Below are 25,734 nucleotides of genomic sequence, written 5' to 3'. Positions count from 1 at the left end.
TAATGAAGCCATGTGGGTACTTAATAGTTAGCATTTGGGAAGGAAAGGAAAAACACAATTTTCCATAGATTGCTTCCTTCATGCCATCCAGTTGCTTCTAATACAGAGTGTGCTTATCTTAAAATGGATCCACTTTCCTCCTATCGAAGGTGTAGACTGACTTGCATGGTTCACTCCTGAGAACATACTGAGCATAAAATAAAAATCTTGCTGAAAGATATAATTCTGTTTAAAGAAGAACCCCCAGATCCAAAACCCTAAACTATTTCCCTATAAACATTGCACAATATTTCATATTTCCCTAGAATCTCCTTTGAAATAAGCTATCACTTTTTTTTTAGGATATGAAAGATGTTCTGATCACATTACTTGATTTTATGGCATATTGCTTTGTCTATGCTGATTCTTCTTCATCTTTATTCTGTTCAGTGAAAAATGGTGAGAAATACTGAGCTAAAGGGAGAGCTATCTGACAACTACTTTATAATGAGCAATGTGCTAAATAGGAGGTCAGACTTCTGCTGAACCTGAAAGACAGATAGAGGCTTTCCCAAATTTCGAAGAACATGACAGGTGCTACTGACTCCGTCTATGAGACAATGAAAGATGATCATCACTTACTGTTAAACTCCAAGGCAAGGACATTCAGTGGGAATTGGCTAGAAGATACTATTGAGGATTATTTTGTTTTGTTTTCAAAACTACTTTATTAAGGGAAATAATGATCTACACAATAGTTGTTATACTATTCCCCACCATCCTATGTAAAAAGGTTTCGTGGTGAAAGGAACTTAGGAACTAGTCTACAAAGTTAAAACTCGGCTTTACTACTCTAAATCTCCTCAGAGTATTTTCTTTGTTGATGGGACTTGTGAATTTTTTTTTTATTATTTATTTTCCCTTTTGTTGCCCTTGTTGTTTTACTGTTGTTGTAGTTATTATTGTTGTTATTTTTGATGTCATCATTGTTGGATAGGACAGAGAGAAATAGAGAGAGCAGGGCTTAGACAGATAGATGGGGAGAAAGATAGACACCTACAGACCTGCTTCACCACTTGTGAAGCGACTGCCCTGAAGATGGGGAGCTGGGGCTGGAACCGGGATCCTTAGGCAAGTCCTAGCGCTTTGCGCCACATGCGCTTTACCTGCTGCGCTGCTGCCTGACCCCTGGGACCTGTGATTTTTTAAGGAAAAAAAAAAATAAAGAAATCCAAGAGATGTTTAATTCTTTTTATTTAAAATCGGAAATATGTACTATATAGAAACTTTAAGTCATTATCAATTCTGAGTAACTTAAAAGATAAGAAAAAATCAAAGTTTTCATAAATAACAGTAGCAAATTGACAAGGGATATATATATATATGTTTTTTCCCTCCAGGGTTATCGCTGGGACTCAGTGCCAGCACTATGAATCCACTGCTCCTGGTAGACATTTAAAATTTTTTATTAGATATGACAGAGAGAAATTGAGAGAGAGGAGGGGGAGATAGAGAGAGAGAGAGAGAGAGAGAGATTTCTGCAGATCTGCTGCAAAGCTACCCCCTCCCCCCACAGGTGGGGTGCTAGGGAGCTCAAACTGGGATCCTTGTGCTTCATACTATGTGCACTTAACCCATTGCATCACCACTCATCTCCTTAAGCATAAAATATTAATAGGGGTAGGGTTTTGTGTAAACTTGTTAAATATCGTTAACTTACAAAATATGAACATTATATTTAAAACCACTATCATAATAGCTAATCCAGTAAGTAGGTGATTGATTTGCATTTGAAAGATTATATATTTAAACAAAACTATTTTGCACATATTTAAGTACAAAATTTATTTTGTCTGTATGTCTTAGGACCACACATTGTGTGTTTAATCACCACATCATCACTGTTTTGTCATTAATGCCTTCTCAGTGCTCCAGGCTGACTTCCTTCATATAAAAGAGAGAAAGGAAGAGCAGGGGAGGAAGATATTACAGCAGTGAATGTTTCTCCAGAGTCATAGTATTCCTAAGTGGAATCCAGGAGCTCAAGATGTACATGACAAACAGGCACCCTTCAAGAAGAGCTATCTTGGCAGCTCCCATCATTCCTTGAAATACAGCATTAATTATGGTTATGTATTTTCCATCTTGATATTTACTCCTGTTCTTAAAACCAACTTAATGAAAGTGGTTTGTCTATAAAACAATCCTTAAATTTTCAGATTTCCAAAAATCATAATTTTTGGGAAAAAATCATCATAACAAGCAAAGTTATGAAGATACAGAAATAGTTTTAATTTATGCTTTCTGTATAATTTTGAACTCCTTTAGAATAACATAAATGAATTTAATTTCATTTCCAGATATGTTTCATGTTAATTTCATTGAATTTGTCATCTCAGGTGTCTAGCATAGACTCAGTGGAAATATTCATTACCAATACTTATCAATAAAAGGCCAAAAGATGCATATATGCATATCATATTTTTAAGAACTGTAAAAAAATTACCATTTTATGTTTGTAATTTTAATTTGAAGATATGAAATTTATTCTAGGAAGAAATGGAGTTTGTATATCAGAGAAACACATTTATTAATTTCTTGGTGAGAATAATAAAAATTACAGTGGAAAATACCATAAAAATCAACAAATCTGGAAGTTATTTCTTTGAAAAGGTAAAACCCTCAAATAGAATGGTAGGGCTTAAACCTATAGATTTGTGGGAAATTCAGTCATTTAGTCTGTAACCCTCACCCATGGTTTGCTCTCGAGTTTGATTAGTGGGTTTACTATCCTCAGAAAGAGAAAAAACTCCAAAAGCTTTGTGTAAATCTCTCTGCTTATGTATCAGGTGATTGTCTTTATGCTCAGTGTGAGAATTTGCTTGAAACAAAAACTGCTTATTCTCCCCACACTAAGTAATCATTCATTCTTATAACAAGGAAAGCCTGGGGGTGGGAGGGGCGAGTCCTTCTCTCACTAGCTTTTAGAACTGTCCATTATTTCCTGACTTCTAAAGCTATATGACATCTTATGTTAATATATTTGAAGGAAAACACATTTCACCTAATCAGGCATTGTTTAGACACCTGCCATCTACCAATGATTCCTATATATCTTTGATTGCCCTGTCTGAGACGAAGCATCATTTCTTAAATTAACTCATTATTTGTGTAAAATAACATTGGATAGGGGAGGGAGAGTGGATGATTTCTTATAAATCATAATGTCATAGATTTATAATTAGTTTCAATCTAACTCCTTAAATCTATGTGCAGGTCTTCATCTGAGAAATTTGATCCACATTTCCTGACACTCCCATTAAGCTAGCTTTTAAAAACTCTAGACCCTTTCCCATTAAAAGAATAATACAATATAATTGACATGATGGTTAATTAGCCAATTTCTTCAGAGCACTTGTCAATTCCTTAGGGAGGGTAATACTAATGCAAAGAATTGTTATAATGAGAGCAAACTGGTCTCTACCTTATTTGAGACAGCATGACACTAGGCTTGGAGTTAGAAATTCCAAATTGAATGTGACATTCAGAATCATCTCTAATTTAAATCCTTATTCTGATATTTAATATTAGCATGCCCCCAGATAAATTCAATAATATTATTTTGTTTCCTCTGCAAAAGGGAGCATAGCAGTCATTAAGCCATAAGGTTTTTGAGAATGAAGTAAAACAATAGATTTATGATACATTCAGGCTTGGGATAAGATAATTTTTCAATAAATATTTGAAATTAATGAAGGAATAAGGGATGTATGGGGACATTGGCTACTTCAAAAAAGCAGTTAAAATAGTGTGGTAGATTATCAAAACATTTCTGACTCACCTGTCAAGGTCATTTATATCTGTGACTGAATTAGACTCATTTGTCATAACTATTTACCCATCTATGCATCATCTTCTGGCATACAATGATATTTTCAATTAAAAAGAGGAAAAACTAAGCACTTATAAAATGATTAATGGACCAGAAAAGTGATTAGGATTAAAAGTCAGGAAATAGAAGTACTAATCCAATTTTGGCATTAGGCATGTGATTCTCTATTCTGCAGCTTTCTCACCTCATTTTATGAAAACAAAACATCGTAGAGCATAGAGAAAAATCTACACATGCAAACAATCACCACAGAATGAGAATGTAACATATAAAACTTCTTTCCAAAATGTTTATTTAATTCCACTTAGCATCTTGATCAATAACTGAGTCATTTGTATGTCTCACTTCCCAGAAGAGGGGATAAGTCAAACTCCTGAACTCCGGGGTCATGCCTAGCCCTTTTCCCTCAGTCTTGTACAACCTTCCCCTAGTTTTAATTCAAAGAAATACCTGGAAATATGCCTGTGGTAGGTCATACCTTATCTTTACTACTGGTGGGCCGGGCAGAAAATTTTTCTTTCTCACAGTTTTTGGAATCTTTAAAGGATACACTAATTTGCTGACACATAAACCTTTAAAATTCTACATTCAAATTAAAAAGCTTCTTCACAGCAAAGAAACCACTACCCAAACCAAGAGACCCCTCACAGAATGGTAGAAGATCTTTACATGCCATACATCAGACAAGAGTTTAATAACCAACATATATAAAGAGCTTGCCAAACTCAACAACAAGACAACAAATAACCCCATCCAAAAATGGGGGGAGGACTTGGACAGAATATTCACCACAAAAGGCCAAGAAACACATGAAAACATGCTCCAAGTCTCTGATTGTCAGAGAAATGCAAATCAAGACAACAATGAGATATCACTTCCCTCCTGTGAGAATGTCATACATCAGAAAAGGTAATAGCAGCAAATGCTGGAGAGGGTGTGGGGTCAAAGGAACCCTCCTGCACTGCTGGTGGGAATGTAAATTGGTCCAGCCTCTGTGGAGAACAGTCTGGAGAACTCTCAGAAGGCTAAAAATGGAACTACCCTATGATCCTGCAATTCCTCTCCTGGGGATATATCCTAAGGAACTCAACATATCCATCCAAAAAGATCTGTGTACACATATGTTCTTGGCAGCACAATTTGTAATAGCCAAAACCTGGAAGCAACCCAGGTGTCCAACAACAGACGAGTGGCTGAGCAAGTTGTGGTATATATACACAATGGAATACTACTCAGCTGTAAAAAATGGTGACTTCACTGTTTTCAGCCGATCTTGGATGGACCTTGAAAAAATTATGTTGAGTGAAATAAGTCAGAAATAGAAGGATGAATATGGGATGATCTCACTCTCACGCAGAAGTTGAAAAACAAGATCAGTGGAGTTGGGCGGTAGCGCAGCGGGTTAAGCGCAGGTGGCGCTAAGCACAAGGACCAGCAGAAGGATCCCGGTTCAAGCCCCCGGCTCCCCACCTGCAGGGGAGTCACTTCACAGGCAGTGAAGCAGGTCTGCAGGTGTCTGTCTTTCTCTCCCCCTCTCTGTCTTCCCCTCCTCTCTCCATTTCTCTCTGTCCTATCCAACAACTATGACATCAATAATAACTACAACAATAGAAAACAACAAGGGCAACAAAAAGAATAAATAAATAAATAAATAATTAAAAAGAAGAAAAACAAGATCAGAAAAGAAAACACAAGTAGAACCTGAAATAGAATTGGCATATTGCACCCAAGTAAAAGACTCTGGGGTGGGTGGGTGGGGAGAATACAGGTCCATGAAGGATGATGAATGACATAGTGGGGGTTGTATTGTTAAATGGGAAACTGGGGAATGTTATGCATGTACAAACTATTGTATTTACTGTTGAATGTAAAACATTAATTCCCCAATAAAGAAATAAATTTAAAAAAAATTTTTAAAAATTCTACATTCAAGATATAGTAGCAATACCTGATTTTATTATAATCATTTTTCTGTGAGCATATAGCATACCAACATCTGATCCCCTAGCTGTAATAAAGTCTGTCATTCTTTTCTTTTTAACTGCTACATTTTTGTTAATTTATTATATTTAACTAGCATACTGCACAGCTCTGCCTTATAGTAATGTGGGGAACTGAACCTAGGATTTTAGAGCCTCAAACATGAAATCCATTTGCATAACCATTACGTTGTCTCCCATACTAGCCATTCATTTTTATCATACTCTAATGATATTTATTATTATTATTACCACCAGAGTTACCTCTAGGGCTCAAGACCTGCACTACAAATCTAGCACTCCCTGTGGACATTTTTTCCCTTTATTTTTTTTCCCTAATTTTTTATGATAGACCAGAGAGAAACTGAAAGAGGAGGGGGAGATAGAGAGAGGGAGAGAAAGGAAGAAAAGGGAGGAGAGATAGGGAGGAGAGATAGAGAGGAAAGATAGAGAGAGGGAGAGAAATGTAGACACCTGCAAACATAACTCACCACTCTGAAGCGTTCCCACTGCAGGTGGGGAGTGGTGGGTTGAGCCAGGGTCTTTGCATATGGCAACATGTGCTTAACTGGGTGTGCCATCACCCAGCCCTGTGATTTATTTTTCTACTTTGTCTCTTTACTGTAGACCAGCTTAAGCCTTGGTTAGCATATAATTAAACAGATTAAAACAAAACAAGACAGAAATATCCAAATGACATGCCTTGAAAATGCAGGGTTTAGAGATGCTGATTTTCCTGGAAGAAAAAAAAACTGTCATGTAACTTACTGGATTTTTATATATGTGGGCTCCAGGAAAAGTTTGTCATCTAACATTTTTTGGTTGATTAAATCCATAAATGCAGAACCACAGACTGAAACAAATCCTGGGCGTAAGTGGACTGGTGTAGTTAAAAAATGTGTTGTTCAAAAGTCAATTGTAAAGGGGTCAGGTGGTGGCACAACTGGTTGAGTACACGTTATAATGAGCAAGGACCCGGGTTCGAGCCTCCAGTCCCCACCTGCAGTGGGAAAACTTCGCAAGTGGTGAAGCAGTCCTGCAGGTTTCTTTCTCCCCCTCTATCTCCCACTTCCTTCTCAGTTTCTGGCTGTCTCTATCCAATAAATAAAGATAATAAAAATAAAAAAAAAAATGTAAGTGAACATGGGGTTTCTGGGGCCTTAGACTTGAAAGTTGGTATGCTGTAAGCTATCTTATGGCCTCTGAAATTCATCTTGATTCTAAATGAGAAGATTATCTTAAGTGTCTTCTCTGTGGATTCAAGACCAGACAGTAAAGAAAACAAAATAAATAATTAATGGATTTAATTGGGATTAGAATTATTGTATGATTTGGACAAATTCTTAATTATTAAGAACATGAATTCAGGTAATATTTGTATGAGTGCAAGTTATATCTATAGGATATAGCACAATACTCATTCCCATTTAAGTGGATGAATCCTACTTAAAAGAAACAGAAAACAGCAAAGGAGGAGTGCTCCACATGAAGGAGGCTAGAAACACACACACACACACACACACACACACACACACACACACACACACACGAAAGTACACTAAAAACACAGTATAGGTTTTGTGTCTGCCAGTAGGACAAAAAGGTGCTTATAGTAGATTTTAGTTTGTTAGACAAAGATCAGGCTGTCAGTAGACAAGTGAAAATAAATTTTTACGGAATTTGGTCAGGAAAGTGATATATCCATAGAACTACTCCAATCACACCATTCGGAAATCAGGAGGGTGGGGATGGAGTCTAATAAAAGTAATAGGGGATGAGACTGACAACTGTTATATATAAGACCAGGAAGTTCCTCTGCCAAAGATAATGGTAAAGGGAACCATCAAGGAGCTTCAGTGTGACTAGAAGGACAAGTAGAGAGAAAGATACATGCCAAGAAAGGAGAATAATAAATAATACAAAGTAGGTTATATATATTAAGAAAGAACACAGAGGTCATGGTGACCTTGATGAGGCTGAATTTGGGAAAAAATGCAGTAGAAACCGAATGGTTGGGTGAATGTGTCTGGAAATACAAGAAATAAGGGCAGTGAGTTCAAATACTACTTTTTAATGCAGTGTTATGAAAGAAAGGATAGAGAATAAATGCTTAAACAGTTTTGTTTATATGGTAGAAAGTCTACTACAGTCAAATGCAATGATTATATATATATATATATATATATATATATATATATATATAGAGAGAGAGAGAGAGAGAGAGAGAGAGAGGGAGAGAGAGAGAGAGAGGGAGAGAGAGAGAGGGGGAGAGAGATTGAAATATAAGAGGGGCAATCAAATTGAGACATAAGGGAAATTTGGAGGTCATAAGACATAGGGAGAAGAGTGGACACTGTCAAGTGTGGTTCTTGCAGGGGAAAGGAGGAGAATGGAGACAATGCTACCTAACCTATATGGCTAAGAAAAGGGTGATGCCAGGCTGTGTCAGAGTGCAACAACACAGAGGGTTTCATCAATCTGTAAGGAGACCTAGGGCAAGCAGAAATAGTCGCTTGCTAAATTGCTTCTCCCTGAATAGAACTACTAGCTAACAATGAAGCTCTAACTCTGGACATCAGCTCTTCATATGGATCACTTATCACATTGTGTTCTGCATTCATTATTTATTTGGTTTTATTTACTGCCTGGTCTTGAGCCCACAGTACAAGCTTTGCAGCAAGACTTTATTATCTATCTTAGGAAAGCAAAATGCTAATATTCTACACAGTGGGTTTTTTTTTGGGGGGGTCTGGCTTTTTGTTGTTGTTGTTTGTTTTATTACTTTTTTAATTTGGGAATTAATGTTTTACATTCAACAGTAAGTACAATAGTTTGTACATGCATAACATTCCCCAGTTTCCCATTTAACAATACAACCCCCACTAGGTCCTCTGAATCCTTCCTGAACCTGTATTCTCCCCACCCACCCACCCCAGAGTCTTTTACTTTGGTGCAATATGCCAATTCCATTTCAGGTCTACTTCTGTTTTCTTTTCTGATTTTGTTTTTCAACTTCTGCCTGAGAGTGAGATCATCCCATATTCATCCTTCTGTTTCTGACTTATTTCACTCAACATGGTTTTTTCAAGGTCCATCCAAGATCGGCTGAAAATGGTGAAATCACCATTTTTAATAACTGAGTAGTATTCCATTGTGTATATATACCACAACTTGCTCAGCCACTCATCTGTTGTTGGACACCAGGGTTGTTTCCAGGTTTTGGCTATTACAAATTGTGCTGCTAAGAACATATGTGTACACAGATCTTTTTGGATGCATATGTTGGGTTCCTTAGGATATATCCCCAGGAGAGGAATTGCAGGACCATAGGGTAGGTCCATTTCTAGCCATCTGAGAGTTCTCTAGACTGTTCTTCACAGAGGTTGGACCAATTTTCATAGAAATCAGGCAAGAGCAAGGAGTTAAAGGGATACAGATTGGAAGAGAAAAAGTCAAACTCTCCTTATTTGCAGATGACATGATAGTATACACAGAAAACCCTAAGGAATCCAGCAAGAAGCTTTTGGAAATCATCAGGTAATACAGTAAGGTGTCAGGCTACAATATTAGCATTCAAATGTCAGTAGCAGTATAAGTACCGCAAAGCAGAAATTGACTGAGTTTGGAGTATGGCACCAAAGTAAGAAAGCAGAAGTATACTAGAGTTTGCAGTGAGTACCTCCCTAATACTTCCTCTCCACTTTTCCAAGCTTTGGGTCCATGATTGCTCAACAATTTGTTTGGCTTTGTATGTTAACTCTCTTTTCAGTCACCAGGTTCCAGGTGTCATCAGGATGCCGGCCAGACTTCCCTGGATTGAAGACACCACCAATGTGTCCTGGAGCTCAGCTTCCCCAGAGACCCATCCTTACTAGGGAAAGAGAGAGGCAGACTGGGAGTATGGACCGACCAGTCAACGCCCATGTTCGGCAGGGAAGCAATTACAGAAGCCAGACCTTCTACCTTCTGCAACCCTCAATGACCCTGGGTCCATGCTCCCAGAGGGATAGAGAATGGGAAAGCTATCGGGGGAGGGGGTGGGATATGGAGATTGAGTGGTGGGAATTGTGTGGAGTTGTACCCCTCCTACCCTATGGTTTTGTTAATTAATCCTTTCTTAAAAAAAAAAAAAATGGAAAAAGTTGGCCACCAGGAGCAGTGGATTCATAGTGTAGGCACCAGCTCCAGCGATAACCTTGGAGGCAAAATAAATAAATAAATAAATAAATAACAAATGTCAGTAGCATTCCTCTATGCAAACACTAAGTTAGAAGAAATTGAAATCCAGAAATCAATTCCTTTTACTATAGCAACAAAAACAGTAAAATATCTAGGAGTAAACCTAACCAAAGAAGTGAAAGACTTGTATACTGAAAATTAGGAGTCACTACTTAAGGAAATTGAAAAAGACACAAAGAAGTGGAAAGATATTCCAAGTTCATGGGTTGGTAGAATTAACATCATCAAAATGAATATGCTACCCAGAGCCATATACAAATTTAATGATATCCCCATCAAGATCCCAAGCACATTTTTTAGGAGAATAGAACAAATGCTACAGATGTTTATCTGGAACCAGAAAAGACCTAGAATTGCTAAAACAATCTTGAGAAAAAAGAACAGAACCGGAGGCATCACACTCCCAGATCTCAAATTGTATTATAGGGCCATTGTCATCAAAACTGCTTGGTACTGGAACATGAATAGACACACTGACCAGTGGAATAGAAGTGAGAGCCCAGAAGTGAGCCCCCACACCTATGGACATCTAATCTTTGACAAAGGGGCTCAGACTATTAAATGAGGAAAGCAGAGTCTCTTCAACAAATGGTGTTGGAAACAATGGGTTGAAACATGCAGAAGAATGAAACTGAACCACTGTTTTTCACCAAATGCAAAAGTAAATTCCAAGTGGATCAAGGACTTGGATGTTAGACGACAAACTATCAGATACTTAGAATAAAATATTGGCAGAACTCTTTTCCACATAAATTTTAAAGACATATTCAATGAAACGAATCCAATTACAAAGAAGACTAAGGCAAGTATAAACCTATGGGACTACATCAAATTAAAAAGCTTCTTCACAGCAAAAGAAACCATTACCCAAACCAAGAGACCCCTCACAGAATGGTAGAAGATCTTTACATGCCATACATCAGACAAGAGTTTAATAACCAACATATATAAAGAGCTTGCCAAACTCAACAACAGGACAACAAATAACCCCATCCAAAAATGGGGCGAGGACATGGACAGAATATTCACCACAGAAGAGATCCAAAAGGCCGAGAAAGACATGAAAAAACGCTCCAAGTCTCTGATTGTCAGAGAAATGCAAATAAAGACAACAAGATACCACTTCACTCCTGTGAGAATGTCACACATCAGAAAAAGTAGCAGCAGCAAATGCTGGATAGGTTGTGGGGTCAAAGGAACCCTCCTACACTGCTGATGGGAATGTAATTTGGAGTTTTTAACCATTAAGGGAATAAGAATAATAGAAGTCACTTCATCAAATCATCACTATGTATCAAAAACTCCATCTAGAGAAAATGTAAACTCCACCCCTTTTCTTTATAGATGAAACAACTCTGTCTTAAATACAATTCCATCATGAGTATGATTTTTATAATTTATTCATGCCATTTCAACATCATAGACTATCTGTACTTCACACCCTGGTGAGGGGTATTATTTTCACATTATCTGTCTCTAGCTATTATCAAAAACCAAATTAAACTTTGAGTAGCGTAGTCTATTATGGAAAAAATCTAATTTGATTCCTTGCCTGTAAAAATATGATTATAAGAGATTAACAGGGGTCAGGCAATAACACACCTGGTTAAGCACACACATTACACAGAGTGCATGTTCAAGCCCCTGATCCTCATCTGCAGGGGGAAAGCTTCATGAGTGGTAAAGCAGAGCTGCAGATCTCTCTCTGTCTTTATCCTTCTCTCTATCCCCTTCTCAATTTCTCTCTGTCTATATCCAATATTAAAAATAAATAAATAAATAGAGTAACATATGTGGAAGGCATTATTTTAGCTTTCTTTTTTAAAATTTTTTTATATTTATTTATTTTCCCTTGTGTTGCCCTTGTTGTTGTAGTTACTAATGTCATTGTTGTTGGACAGGACAGAGAGAAATGGAGAGAGGAGGGGAAGACAGAGAGGAAGAGAGAAAGATAAGACACCTGCAGACCTGCTTCACCACCTGTGAAGTGACTCTCCTGCAGGTGGGGAGCGCGGGGGGGTGGGGGGAGGCTCGAACCAGGATCCTTACGCCAGTCCTTTCACTTTGTGCCACATGTGCTTAACCTGCTGCACTACCACCCAACTCCCTATTTTAGGTTTCTTATCTATGTCATCATAGATTTACAATTAACTAGATGTCTTCTATGGAATATTGATGTAAGTACTGACCATATAACCCACACAAGATCCACCTGGAAAGTATTGATCTGGATTGGGACTGGGTGGTGGCACACCTGATTGAGCTCATATGTAACAATGTACAAGGACCACGGTTTGAGCCCCCAGTCCCCATCTGCAGGTGGAAAGCTCTGCAAGTGGTGGAGCAGTGTTGCATGTGTCTCTCTGTCTCTCTCCTATTCTATTTTCCCCTTCCCTCTCAATTTCTGGCTGTCTTTATCCAATAAATATATAAAGAAAATACAAAAGAATTTAAAAAAGAAAAGTATTGATCTGGATAAAAATTCCTCTTATTAATATATGTTTTTTTTTTTTTTGCCATCTGAATGCCTTTAGGACACCTTGCGAAGAGGATGTCTACATGAGAGCATCTGGGAAGTCACATAAGCAAACTCTGAAATTACATGGTATTTCCAGGGCTTCTCCAGTGGCTACTGGACCTATTCCAGCTCTACACACCACCTGAATGCAGATTCAAGAGAAACTTGGAGCTGAGTGATGCTTTCACTGCCTCTTGAGTTCCTGATCACCCAAGAAACTATGAAAAATGATCAGGTGCTTTTGACTGCTTTAAGCCATTAGTTTTGAAGTCAACTCTTCAGTAAAAGTAATTGGAACAGTAACTCATTTGAAAAACTAACTTATAGTATATACATATACTATATATTAAATGTACAATAAAAAATAGGTGTAATGTAGTCATATATTTAGATGAATATATATCAATAAATATTGGTGGAATCTTTAATACAACATCAAAAAATCTCACTTATATGTAGTATTTAAGAAATGAAGCAAAGGTAAAATCAGTATGAAGGATAAGTAAACTTTTGGTCTATTTTGAAATATCTGAGGCTACTAAGGGGGAAGTGGCATAACCAAGCATGGGGAAAGTGAAATGTTAAAAACCATATTGTTAAGATAAAAACTTTGGTCTTAAGAAAGATTTTAATTTACACCTGTTAACATTAGTGGTGGGAATCGAATTCTAGTGTGACTAACTATTGATGTTTACTATAGTATAAATATCTATGAGTAGTTAGTTTAATTTGAATATCTATTGGAAAAAAAGCCTGCTTTCACTTTTTTTTTAACATATGAAAACCTGAAGTCATAGGCTGGTGGTAGCACACATGGTTGAGTATATACATTGCAATGTACAAGGACCCGTGTTCAAGCCCTCACTTCCCACTTACAGGGTGGAAGCTTCATGAGACGGGAAGCAGTGCTGCATATACTGTTTTTGTACTCTTCTTTAGTGATAGGCAGCTAAGAAGAGATTGGGATCCAGAGACTGATCATGAAGAGAGAATGTAGTGGGTGAGTTGAGGTGATACATATTTTGGAGATATGTAAATCTGCCACTGACATAATAAAACAGTTTTAGAAAAAAATGACTGTTCTTTATCACATAGTCAACGACTGCCACCTCTCCAGATTCAAATGAGGTCTCAAAACTTTACATCAGGCTCAACCTGACGCTGTTGACTGGCTACGGAAGGGCAAACACTAGAAGAAGAAGAATTTCAGTAAAAATATTTTTAAATGACAATTTGGAAAATCATCTCTTTAACTGTCATGTCTTCTACATACATAAGAAAAAAATATAATTCCTGCTACTTAGGTTTTGCTTTGAACAAGAAGCTCAGAGTTAATTTGGTACAATAAACACGTAATTAACTCTGCCACACATTCACAGGACAGTGAGCTCCATTTTAATCTCTATTAATTAGCACAAACATTCTTATTCTTATTTTCTTGATGAAATAAACTCCAACCACCTTCAAACTCACATAAGAATCCTGAATTTATCATTAAAAAAAAAACTAATCATGAGAATGTCAACAAGTGGCTGTGTGTACCTCTCAATCCACATTTAGTGTAAGGCTTTGCTCAGAAAGGCATTCATCCAAGTTACTTTAGCATACAGTTGAAAATTTCTTTTTCTTCCTTAAAAATTACTTATAATACAAAAAGAACTGTCTGTTCAAACAGAAGAAAAATAGGACTTTTGCTTAATGATGTAACAAAATGTCAGGAACCAGTTCCACTAATTGTGCAAGTTCTGATAGGTCATAATAAACTATGAGAATCCGCAGCATGTAATAATGACCTACCTGTCTGAAAACAAGAGAAACTCAGTAGAAAAACAGTGCAAACTCTCTGCTAATTTTTCCTCTGTGAAAGGAATACAAATGAACTTCTGAAGATGTCAAACAGATGCTAGAGCAGACAGAGTTTCTACCTGTGATGTGATTAAAGTGAATTATTTGCACAAAGGTGTTATTTGATCTGAACTACTAAAAATATTTTCTTGTAAAACAGATAGATCCCACTCATCAACAGAAGTTGACTAAGAAGATCTGAAAGGGAAACCTAAAAGCAGGACCTGATCAAATTGTCAGTAGGGCACCAAAGTAAAAACCCAGTGGTGAGGGGTAGACATGCAGCTTCCTGGGCCAGTGGGGGGTGGGAGTGGGCGGGAGGGATGGGTCACAGTCCTTTGGTGGTGGGAATGGTGTTTATGTACACTCCTAGCAAAATGTAGACATATAAATCAGTAGTTAATTAATATGAGAGGGGGAAAATCAATTGTATGTCTCAAAGTTTCTCAAAACACAAACTGAATCTTTTTTTTTTTAATTTTTTATTTAAGAAAGGATTAGTGAACAAAAGCATAAGGTAGGAGGGGTACAACTCCACACAATTCCCACCACCCAATCCCCATAACCCACCCCCTCCCATGATAGCCTTCCCATTCTCTAGCCCTCTGGGAGCATGGACCCAGGGTCGTTGAGGGTTGCAGAAGGTAGAGGGTCTGGCTTCTGGAATTGCTTCCCCGCTGAACATGGGCGTTGACTGGTCGGTCCATACTCCCAGTCTGCCTCTCTCTTTCCCTAGTAAGGTGTGTCTCTGGGGAAGCTGAGCTCCAGGACACATTGGTGGGGTCTTCAATCCAGGGAAGCCTATCCAGCATCCTGGTGGCATCTGGAACCTGGTGATTGAAAAGAGAGTTAACATACAAAGCCAAACAATTTGTTGAGCAATCATGGATCCCAAGCTTGGAATAGTGGAGAGGAAGTGTTAGGGAGGTACTCACTGCAAACTCTAGTGTACTCCTGCTTTCAGGTATATATTTTGCAGTAGTTTATGGATACGTGTGCACATACGCTCTCTCTCACAGAAACTGGTGTATGTCTAGGTTATGGGACTTTGTTAGAAAGTGAACTACCTGAGATGAAATTAGAGTGTACTATAAAAGGAAAGGTCTCACCCGAGTAATGAAGCTGAAGGGTTGTCATTCCACACGTGAAGTCTCTGGATACACTCTGAGGTGAAGCATGTTGAGATGGCAATCGTTGCTTTGGTTAGGTTGTGATCGGCGGATGCAATATTATTTGGTTTGGATTGGGAGATGCATACGGGAAAGTGAGCCCTATCCAAGGGTGCCAGGACTGGGGGAAGTAGGGGCTCTATAGTGAAGATGTGAGGTTCCTGCTGTCTTAGGGTTCAAAAAGACAATCAATAGTTAATATTATCATCACATTATTTGTTAATTGGGTTAACTTTGAAAAGTCCCTTTGTTATGGTTTGCTGTACAGTACCCAGTATCTTGTATATAGCTGTGCTATTGGAAACTGAATCTTTTTAATATATAGGCTGTATATTTGATATGTGGACTCTCTCAAAAGCCTAGACCAAGTAGATTAGAAGCATCCAATAGCACAGCTATATACAAGATACTGGATACTGTACAGCAAACCATAACAAAAGGACTTTTCAAAGTTAACCCAATTAACAAATAATGTGATGATAACATTAACTATCGATTGTCTTTTTGAACCCTAAGACAGCAGGAACCTCACATCTCCACTATAGAGCCCCTACTTCCCCCAGTCCTGGAACCCTTGGATAGGGCCCACTTTCCCGTATGCATCTCCCAATCCAAACCAAATAATATTGCATCCGCCGATCACAACCTAACCAACACAATGATTGCCACCTCAACATGCTTCACCTCAGACTGTGTCCAGAGACTTCACGAGTGGAATGACAACCCTTCAGCTTCATTACTCGGGTGAGACCTTTCCTTTTATAGTACACTCTAATTTCATCTCAGGTAGTTCACTTTCTAACAAAGTCCCATAACCTAGATATACACCAGTTTCTGTGAGAGAGAGCTTATGTTCACACGTACCCATAAGCTACTGCAAAATATATACCTGAAAGCAGAAGTACACTAGAGTTTGCAGTGAGTACCTCCCTAACACTTCCTCTCCACTATTCCAAGCTTGGGATCCATGATTGCTCAACAAATTGTTTGGCTTCGTATGTTAACTCTCTTTTCAATCACCAGGTTCCAGATGCCACCAGGATGCTGGCCAGGCTTCCCTGGATTAAAGACCCCACCAATGTGTCCTGGAGCTCAGCTTCCCCAGAGACACACCTTACTAGGGAAAGAGAGAGGCAGACTGGGAGTATGGACCGACCAGTCAACGCCCATGTTCAGCGGGGAAGCAATTACAGAAGCCAGACCCTCTACCTTCTGCAACCCTCAACGACCCTGGGTCCATGCTCCCAGAGGGCTAGAGAATGGGAAAGCTATCATGGGAGGGGGTGGGTTATGGAGATTGGGTGGTGGGAATTGTGTGGAGTTGTACCCCTCCTACCTTATGTTTTTGTTCATTAATCCTTTCTTAAATAAAAAATTTAAAAAAACACAGATAGTTTTCAATATTATTGAATTACATTTTTTTTGTGGTTATGAACAGACAAGTCAGGAAGGTGATGCCTAACATTTTTTTCCCTTTAAAGTCAGTATCTATTGTTCTGGAAGGTGGTATAGCAAGTAAAGTACAGAATTTATAGGAATCAAAGCCAGAATTTGATCCCAAGCACCAGTTCCCAGCACTGCGTATGGCAGAGTGATGCTCTGGTTCTCTCTCTTTTGTTGTTAAATAAAGAAATGAATCTTAAAAACCAAGAATTTATTTTAATTCATTATTTAGGAATTTTACGTCAGGATTATGCTTTCAATTAGCAAGCTTACTCAGCCTGACCTTCACTATTAGAGTTTCACTAACTCTTAAAACTAGAAACACAAAAGTTGGGTGGGGGAACCATCATACAGAGTAAGTCTCCTGTTTAGGCTTTCTTTCTTGGCTACTATTTTTCAAACTTGTTTATCCTCCATAGAGAGCCATTATCTTTGATTTAGCTTTCTTTGTGCTCACAAATAGGAAAATATGCTCTTCCTCTCCCCCTCCCTCACCTCTCTCTCTCTCTCCCTCTCTCTCTCTCTTTCCCTCTCTCTCTCTCTCCCAATACTATTAACATGGGGTGAGGTGGCACCTGCACAACTTCACTGTCCCAGTGGCCATTTTTCTTATTTTCTTTCTTCCTTCCTTTCTTTTTTCTGCCTTCTTTCCTTCCTTACTTTCTTTTCCTTCCTTCCTCTCTACCTTCCTTCCTTCCCCTCCTATTCTTCTTTTTAAAGATTTTATTTATTTATTCACGAGAAAGACAGGAGGAGAGAGAGAACCAGACATCACTCTGATACATGTGCTTCTGGGGATTGAACTCAGGACCTCATGCTTGAGATTCCAATGCTTTATCCATTGCTCCACCTTCCAGACCACCATTTTCTTTCTTTATGATAGAAGATGAGAGACAGACGGAAATAAAGAAGGAGAAACATTAAGAGAGAGAGGGAGAGGGAAAGGGAGAGAGACCCACAATACTGCTCCACTACTTGGTCTTGCAAAGTTTCCTTTTTGCAGGTGAGGACAAGAGGCTTGAATCTAGGTCCCCATACTTGGTAATAGATGTACTCTCCCCAACACACTACCACCTAGGCCAACAGTATGCATTTTTAATCACTAACAGTGGGAGACAGTGAAAGCGGTTTCCTATTATTCCCATCTAAGAACAAAGATGATGTTTCTTAAAAGCCCCTAATTATTCCTACAATCCTCATTGGCTAGAATTCCTTCACATGTCCATTCTGAAAGGTAGTTATTGGTAAGGGTATAAAATGCTAGTATAATCTGGGTCTGGATTAGTCAGGAACTTCTGTTGGCATTATTATTTCTTATGTTACATGGTAAGTATTGTGGAGAAATGGATATACGATCAAAGTGAAGATGTTTTTTTAGCAAATATTGGAATGAATCCTAGTCAACATGTAACAATTTAAATGTATATTCTTGTATCATGGAGCATTTAATACCCATTTTTCTATCTAATAAATGCTCAGTGTCTACTAAGCTTCTAGAGTTCTACCAAGTAAAACATGAGATTAGCAGCAGAACAGTTCATGGACTGAAACACATAACTAAAAGGTCATTGGATTTTTAAGTCAAGAAATTAAGAAACTATAACATTTGGGACACAGAACTCTGACACTGGTAATTGTGTGTAATTGTACCCTTGTTATATTATAATCTTGCTAATCATTATTAAATCACTAATAAAATAAATAAATGAATTATAGTATTGAGTATAGTGCTTCAAACGCTTGGATTTATGGCCACAAGGTAAAAAATCAGAATATGGTGACTGATTTAACAGTAAAAGAATGATTTTTTTCTCAGTAATATTTAAAGAATTCCCGTTAAGCATAACCAAACCAAACAGGACTTATTCAAATGTAAGAATTGTATTGGTATCTAGTCCACATTAAATGATTCATCAAACATCTTCAAACAATAAGATTAACAAATTGTTAAAACAATGGGCAGTCTAAGAGGTGGTATATGAACTCAACTTTGATTTTTCATGTTTGATATAGCCCTTACATAAGAAGAAAAAAGCAAAAAGCACTAGTACTTCTCATAGTACTTTTTCTCCCTTCAATTATATGTCTGTATGTGGTGAGCAATGTCTTATGCTCATTCACATTTGTGAGACTTTAGTATGTAAATAAATGAGTTTTCAATGTCACCTTGTAAAAATAATCATCAGTATTTATAGTCAGATTAATTTTTTCTGGAAATATACATTTACACCAAAATATGACTTTTTAAAAAATGCTTTCCATTTTCACTTTACACAAATTATCATTACAGTTGTTGTTGTTGTTGTTTGCCTCCAGGGTTATCATTGGGGCTTGGTGCCAGCACTAATAATCCACTGTTTCTGGCAGTCATTTTTCCCATTATATTGGATAGAACAGAGAGAAATTGAGAGGTGGGGAGATAGAAAGGGAAAGAAAAAGACTGACACCTGCAGACCTGCTTCACCACTTGTGAAACAACCCCCCGCAAGTGTGGAGCCAGGGGCTCACATTGGAGTCCTTGCACACATCCTTGTGATTAGTACCATGTGTGCTTAACCCCCCCTTTAGCCACCTCCCAGCTCCCCAGATGTAATTATTAATGGAAATACAAATGACATTACTAACCATACTATTTTCTTCTTTCTGAGTCTTCAGCAAGAATACATTTTTTCAGCTTTCCTTATAACTACATTGAGAGTCCTTTTAAACTATAATTTACTCTGTGGTATGTAGGCAGAAGTAAAGCCATTTTCAGCTCCATTTCTTAAAGATAATCTGTACTACTGTCTGATTTTCAAAGGACCTTATGCTTTCCTGATCCTGACCTAGTCAATCTTTATATTTTCATGATTCATAAAACTCCATAATGTCAACTCAACTTTGAGGAAAGTGAAATGCTCTTTTCCTTGACCTTTCCTAGGCATTGCCATTACTGTGCCTGTATTCTCTTCTACCAAAAGACACACATTTCTTCACTTTAAGCAATTTACCCATCATCTATTGCTTAATTAAACTTTATCTTCTTTTCTTTACCTTTAGAAACCAAGTTTTAACTGAACTCCATGAATGTAAGACTTTGTACAATTGTTCAATTTATTAATGTCAAAAGGCATTATACAACTTCTATGTTGTATCCTGATAATCCTATGTTTAGAAATATAGCACTAGACTGGGTTGGGCAGTGGTGTATCTAGTTGAGCACACAAGTTACCATGTGCAAGGTCCTAGGTTCAAGCCTCAGTCCCCATCTGCAGGGGCTGTGGGAGCTTCATAAGCAGTAAAATGGTGTTACAAGTCTTTCTTTCTTTCTTTCTTTCTTTCTTTCTTTCTTTCTTTCTTTCTTTCTTTCTTTCCTTCCTTCCTTCCTTCCTTTCTCCCTTTCTTTCTTTCTTTCTTTCTCCTTTTTTCTTTCTTTTTTAAATATTTATTTATTCATTCCCCTTTTGTTGCCCTTGTTGTTTTTTATTGTTGTAGTTATTATTGTTGTCTGTCTTCATTGTTGGATAGGACAGAGAGAAATAGAGAGAGGAGGGGAAGACAGGGATGGGGAGAGAAAGACAGACACCTACCGACCTGCTTGACTACTTGTGAAGCAACTCCCCTGCAGGTGAGGAGTCAAGGGCTCAAAGTGGATCCTTAAGCCAGAAGTGTTTTTCTTTCTATCTCTGTCTCTATCTATCTCTATTTCATCTTCCCCTCTCAATTTTCTCACTGTAGACATATGTAGGAGGAGAGATAGTCTATTACTACTCAACTTTTTTTTTTTTCCTTCCAGGATTATTGCTGAGATTCAGTGCCTGCACCACAAATCCACTGCTCCTGGAGGCTATTTTTTTTCCCCTTTTGTTGCCCCCCCTTTTTAATCATTGCTGTGGTTATTATTGTTGTTGTTATTGCTGTCGCTGTTGTTGGATAGGAAAGAGAAATCAAGAGAGGAGGTGAAGACAGAGAGCGGGAGAGAAAGATAGATACCTGCAGACCTGCTTCACTGCCTGTGAAGAAACTCCCTTGCAGATGGGGATCCAGAGGCTCAAATGGAGATATTTATGGGGCTTCTTGCGCTTTGTGCCATGTGCTCTTAACCCACTGTGCTACCGCCCAACCACCTACTACTCAACTTTTATCCATTACACATGACCCAGAGGGAAAAAAAAAAAAAAAAACTTTCTCCCTAAAGCCCTCCTAGGAGAGTTCAACCCTGAAGAAAATTACAATTTTATAGCAACTGCCTGGACAACTCTTTGGGCTAATCATAAATGACTTGGCGGTATCCTCTACATTTCTGTACTAAAAACTTAATCATTTTTCTTACCTTTAATTTAACCTATTATTTTCCACTATGATGATAGCATTGGTTAGTCCACTTACATAGATAAACAAATGTAATCCCCTGAAACCCTCAAAGGTGAGCTCTGCTATTTCAAGTAAGAAATGAGGAAACCAAAGCACAGCGTCTAAGTCTTATCTCAAGTAATCTGCCTCCAGATTCTATGATCATATCCACCCTGTTCCACTTTCAAACTTTATTTTACTAAGATAAATAAAATCATACCTGTCACAATACATGAAGCAGATAGCAAATAAATGGTTCTGACTAATGTAGACATGAGAAATTTAAACAAGTTATAACCTCATAGATCTTAATTTTGCTTATTTCTGCAAAACTTTAGGAGGCAAATTAGATGAAGACTGTGATTAGTTTTAACAGGGGCTATACCATGATAACATTTCTGACATCCCAAAACATAACTCTAATTAGTTATTCTCATGCTACTGAGTTTTAGGAACAAGTGAGAAAACTGTCAACAAGTTAAGTAAATCATGGCTGATGTTAATTCACATTTTAGACTAAAACACTCCAATGTTTTACTCTCCATTTAAAGAATCACTTTTTAAATTATCTTTATTTATTTATTGGATAGAGCCAAAAATTGAGAGGAGGGAGGTGATACAGAGGGAGAGAGACAGACACTTGCAACACTGCTTTCCCCCTGCAGGTGGGGATTGGGGGCTCAAACCCAGGTCCTTGCACATTGTATGTACTATGTGCACTTAACCAGGTGTGTCACTCCCCAACCTCTTAAAGTACTGCTTAACATAGATAGTATGAGTAGACTCAGTTTGGGTGTCTTGCAGACAATGCCATATACTATGATCGTGAAATCAATATCAACGCCATCTATGAAAATCAGATCTTGTGATTGTCTCTAAAAAATGGACCTGAATAAGCCAGAACCTTATGAAATATTATCCTACTTGGGGCACTCCTTCTGGAAATTCAGCTGTTATACTGTGAAAAGTTCAAGGTGTATAAAAAATATAGACCACAGAAAGATAGTGATCAGTAGCCTTAACAGTATTCTCAGTAAAGCTAATAACATAACCAGTAATGCTAAGAAGTCAATGCATCTATTAATTAAAGTCCCTTAATACACCTATGTGTGTATCACATGGGACAGAAGAACTACATACCTGGACCCAAGAAACCCATATAAACAGAGTCAATAACAAAGAGCTATTATTTTAAGCTTTGGGCTGGCTCGTTGCACATCAGCAGACAACAAAAACTTATCAGTAGGCAACTTAGTTCAAAAACTGTATACTATCCTGAGGGTCATAGAAAGTTAATTGGTCACAGGTGCCTCTAAATCCATGTCATAGCAAGTGGCAGTTGCAACATCAACTTTCCTGTGGGTGGCTCATATTTTAAAAGAGCCTATTTTTTTCTGGTGCACTAAAATGAAACTGATGTAACAAGGCATCAAACTTCCTGTGAAGAGCTTTCAGTTAACCATGGTGGAAAGAAGAATGCTCAGTGTGACAGGAGTGAATTGCAAAAGCTGTTAAATCTGGTTACAAATGCAGGAGCAAAATAACCTAACTCTTCACTGATACAGAACCATGTTTACCATGCAGAAGCCAAGTCACATTTTTCCTAATTACAAGAGAGACTGTCTTCTACCTGGTGATGCTCTGCTGAGAAAGTTAGAGCACTGCAATTGGCAAATCAATCTCTGAGAACAACTCATAACTTGCTCTTTTTTTTCCCTAGCATGTTTTCTTGAGTGTTGAACCCAATGAGGCTTTATAAAAAGGAGAGAAAACATTTTTAGCACTAGATTTCTTCGGAGAAACAAACTGAATCATAGAGTCAGAATAGCTCTCACATCTCCACTTCCGCTGAGTGACCATGTTGTGTATATGAACGTTATATGGCTAACGCTCCATGAAAATCTCATTAAAGGCAGAACCTGAGTTCTAATATCCAGTAGATTCTAAACTTCCAAGAGTTACAACTTGCAGTTGCAGCTTCTATAACATTGCAGGGTCTGCTAGTGTGCTATTATCTTTACTGCCCACATCTTCAATATCATTGGACGATTTTGCCAGTTGTCCAACCCCTGACTGCAATAATTGTGGAAGCTGCTGTTAATAGTATAGAAACAAAGTGGCAAGTGGTGCCTGCCTTATCCTATTTGTTATCTTCTGGTTGCTCAGAGAATAACCAAATGATTTCAAATGCTGGGTAGCATTTGAAATCATTTTCAGAATCTGGCAGAAGTATACCCTGAAATTATGATTGTTGGGACCAGGTAGTGGTGCACCTGGTTAAGTGTACACATTACAGTGCACAAGGACCCAGGTTCAAGCTCTTGGTCCCCACCTGCAAAGGGAAAGCTTCACGAGTGATGAGCCAGGGTTGCAGGGGTCTCTCTGACCCTCTCCTTCTCTGTCTCTTTCCTTTTCCTCTCAATTTCTCTCTGTCTCTATCCAATAGTAAATAAATACATAAGTAAAATATTTTTTTTAAAAAATATGATTGCTAAAATAGATTAGTATCAATGACTTCTTGAACTCTCGGATTTGGATTGATTTGTTTCCCTGTGGTCATTGTTCAAGTGTCTTCCCCAAGATTTGCTACATGACAATTCTTCAATAGAGAGTTCATTCCTCCCAGAAAATTTACAGTCAAGTTGGGGATTGTCTTCACACAACTAGTCAGGACCCAACCCCTTGACAGCTCATGTGATGTTCTCTTCAGTGCTAGTCTTACTGCCACTTTGACTGAAGTAGGACTACCTTTCTCCTCACCTTGCTTCTCTTCTGAATCCAAAAACTACCCACAACTTCGAGTCACATCAGTTTTAAATTTTAAAATTGTTCCTTTTTAAATCACAGTCAAAAGGTTTATAGCTCTGGGGGCCTACTTACGACCCTATCACAGCTGGGGAGTAGTTTGGGGATACAAAGTGAGTGACTGAATATCACAAGGACACTGCACAGATAGCAAAAGGTCAGGGAAGCATACAAACACATGTGCTCATCCTCATTAACATCTAAAAATATTTTTAAATATCTCTAGGAAAAAAAAGAGGATTGATTTTATTCATTGACTAAAATGTGTGCTTCATTGAGAAACTTGAAAATTTGCTATTAGTTGACTTTTTTCAAGACAGATAGACTAGAGCTCTATATTAGGGTCATTTTAGCACATTCTATAGAGTCATCAGCACAGTTTATAGGTTCATTGGTATTGAAAGCATTATGATATTACTTTGTTATCATATTTATTCTCATATTTGAATTTGTTTGGTTACTTTTTTTTTTTTGCCTCCAGAGTTATCACTAGGGCTCGCTGCCTGCACTATGAATCCAGTGCTCCTGTAAGCCATGTTTTCACAATTTTTTTGGTCCTTGTTGCTATTATTGTTATTGTTGTTGTTGGATAGCACAGAGAGAAATCAAGAGAGGAGGGGAAAATAGAGAGAGGAAGAGAAAGATAGACACCTGCAGACTTGCTTCACCACCTGTGAAGCAACTCCCCTGCAGGTGAGGAGCTAGGGCTTGAACCGGGATCCTTATACTGGTCCTGGTGATTGCACCATGTGCACTTAACTCACTGTGCTACCGCTTAGCCCCCTCGTTATTTTTTAGTCACTTTATTTGGAGTTGTGGTTTGAGTCATTTACTATATAATTGTTGACATATGGGTACAATTTCTCATCTCCTAGTGATAGGTATGCAGAACCTATCTTAATTCCTTTGTTTGGCTTTTTACTACAGGACAAAGCTAAATTTCACTGGGAGGTGGTGGTGGTGGTGGTAGCGACTGGGAGAAGAAGCTGGGAATCAAACCCAGTGCCTTTTATATTCAAAGCATGTTCTATACCTCTGAGCTACATCTCCAGCCTACATTTCACTATCTCCCCATAAGACTAAGTAGTCTTTATAGGCAAGAAACTCACTTTAGAGTATTTACTTGTAAGTTTGTTTGTTTTGACTATTATTAAAGTTTGTGGTACTGGGTACTTAATGTATATTTTCTTCTGAAGTCATTTATATAACCACCCTTCCTTTACTCTCCTGGAAACATGGAACAGATATTGATGGAGCAAATGCTATGTGTCAGACAATGCACAAAGTGAGATAAGCCTCTAAGTCTTTTTTAAAGGTTCCAGCCAACTCCCTCATTTTTTTTTTAAATCAAAAATTTGACATATACTCATTGCTTTAAAATCTGTAACTACCAAACTCTTGAGTACTGGTTATGACCTAGGCCTCAGTGTGCCTGGTGCTCCTGTTATACATCTTCAATACAAACTCATAGTCCCTTTTCTGCTTTTAGAATTATATTGGAGTAGGGAGACAGTTCATCTGAGAAAGTATATT

The 25,734-nt window shown here is 37.9% G+C and overlaps 1 protein-coding gene across 1 annotated transcript in view; it reads right to left on the bottom strand.

Annotated features, from left to right (window-relative positions):
- Positions 1-25,734, bottom strand: part of DCC (DCC netrin 1 receptor) — a 1,300,159-nt gene that overhangs the window by 306,791 nt on the left and 967,634 nt on the right. The window lies entirely within an intron of this gene.

The sequence above is a fragment of the Erinaceus europaeus genome, chromosome 15 (assembly GCF_950295315.1).
Source record: "Erinaceus europaeus chromosome 15, mEriEur2.1, whole genome shotgun sequence".
NCBI lineage: Eukaryota > Metazoa > Chordata > Mammalia > Eulipotyphla > Erinaceidae > Erinaceus > Erinaceus europaeus.
The sequence above is the reverse complement of the archived record's forward strand: the minus strand, read 5'-3'. Positions and strand labels throughout refer to the sequence as shown.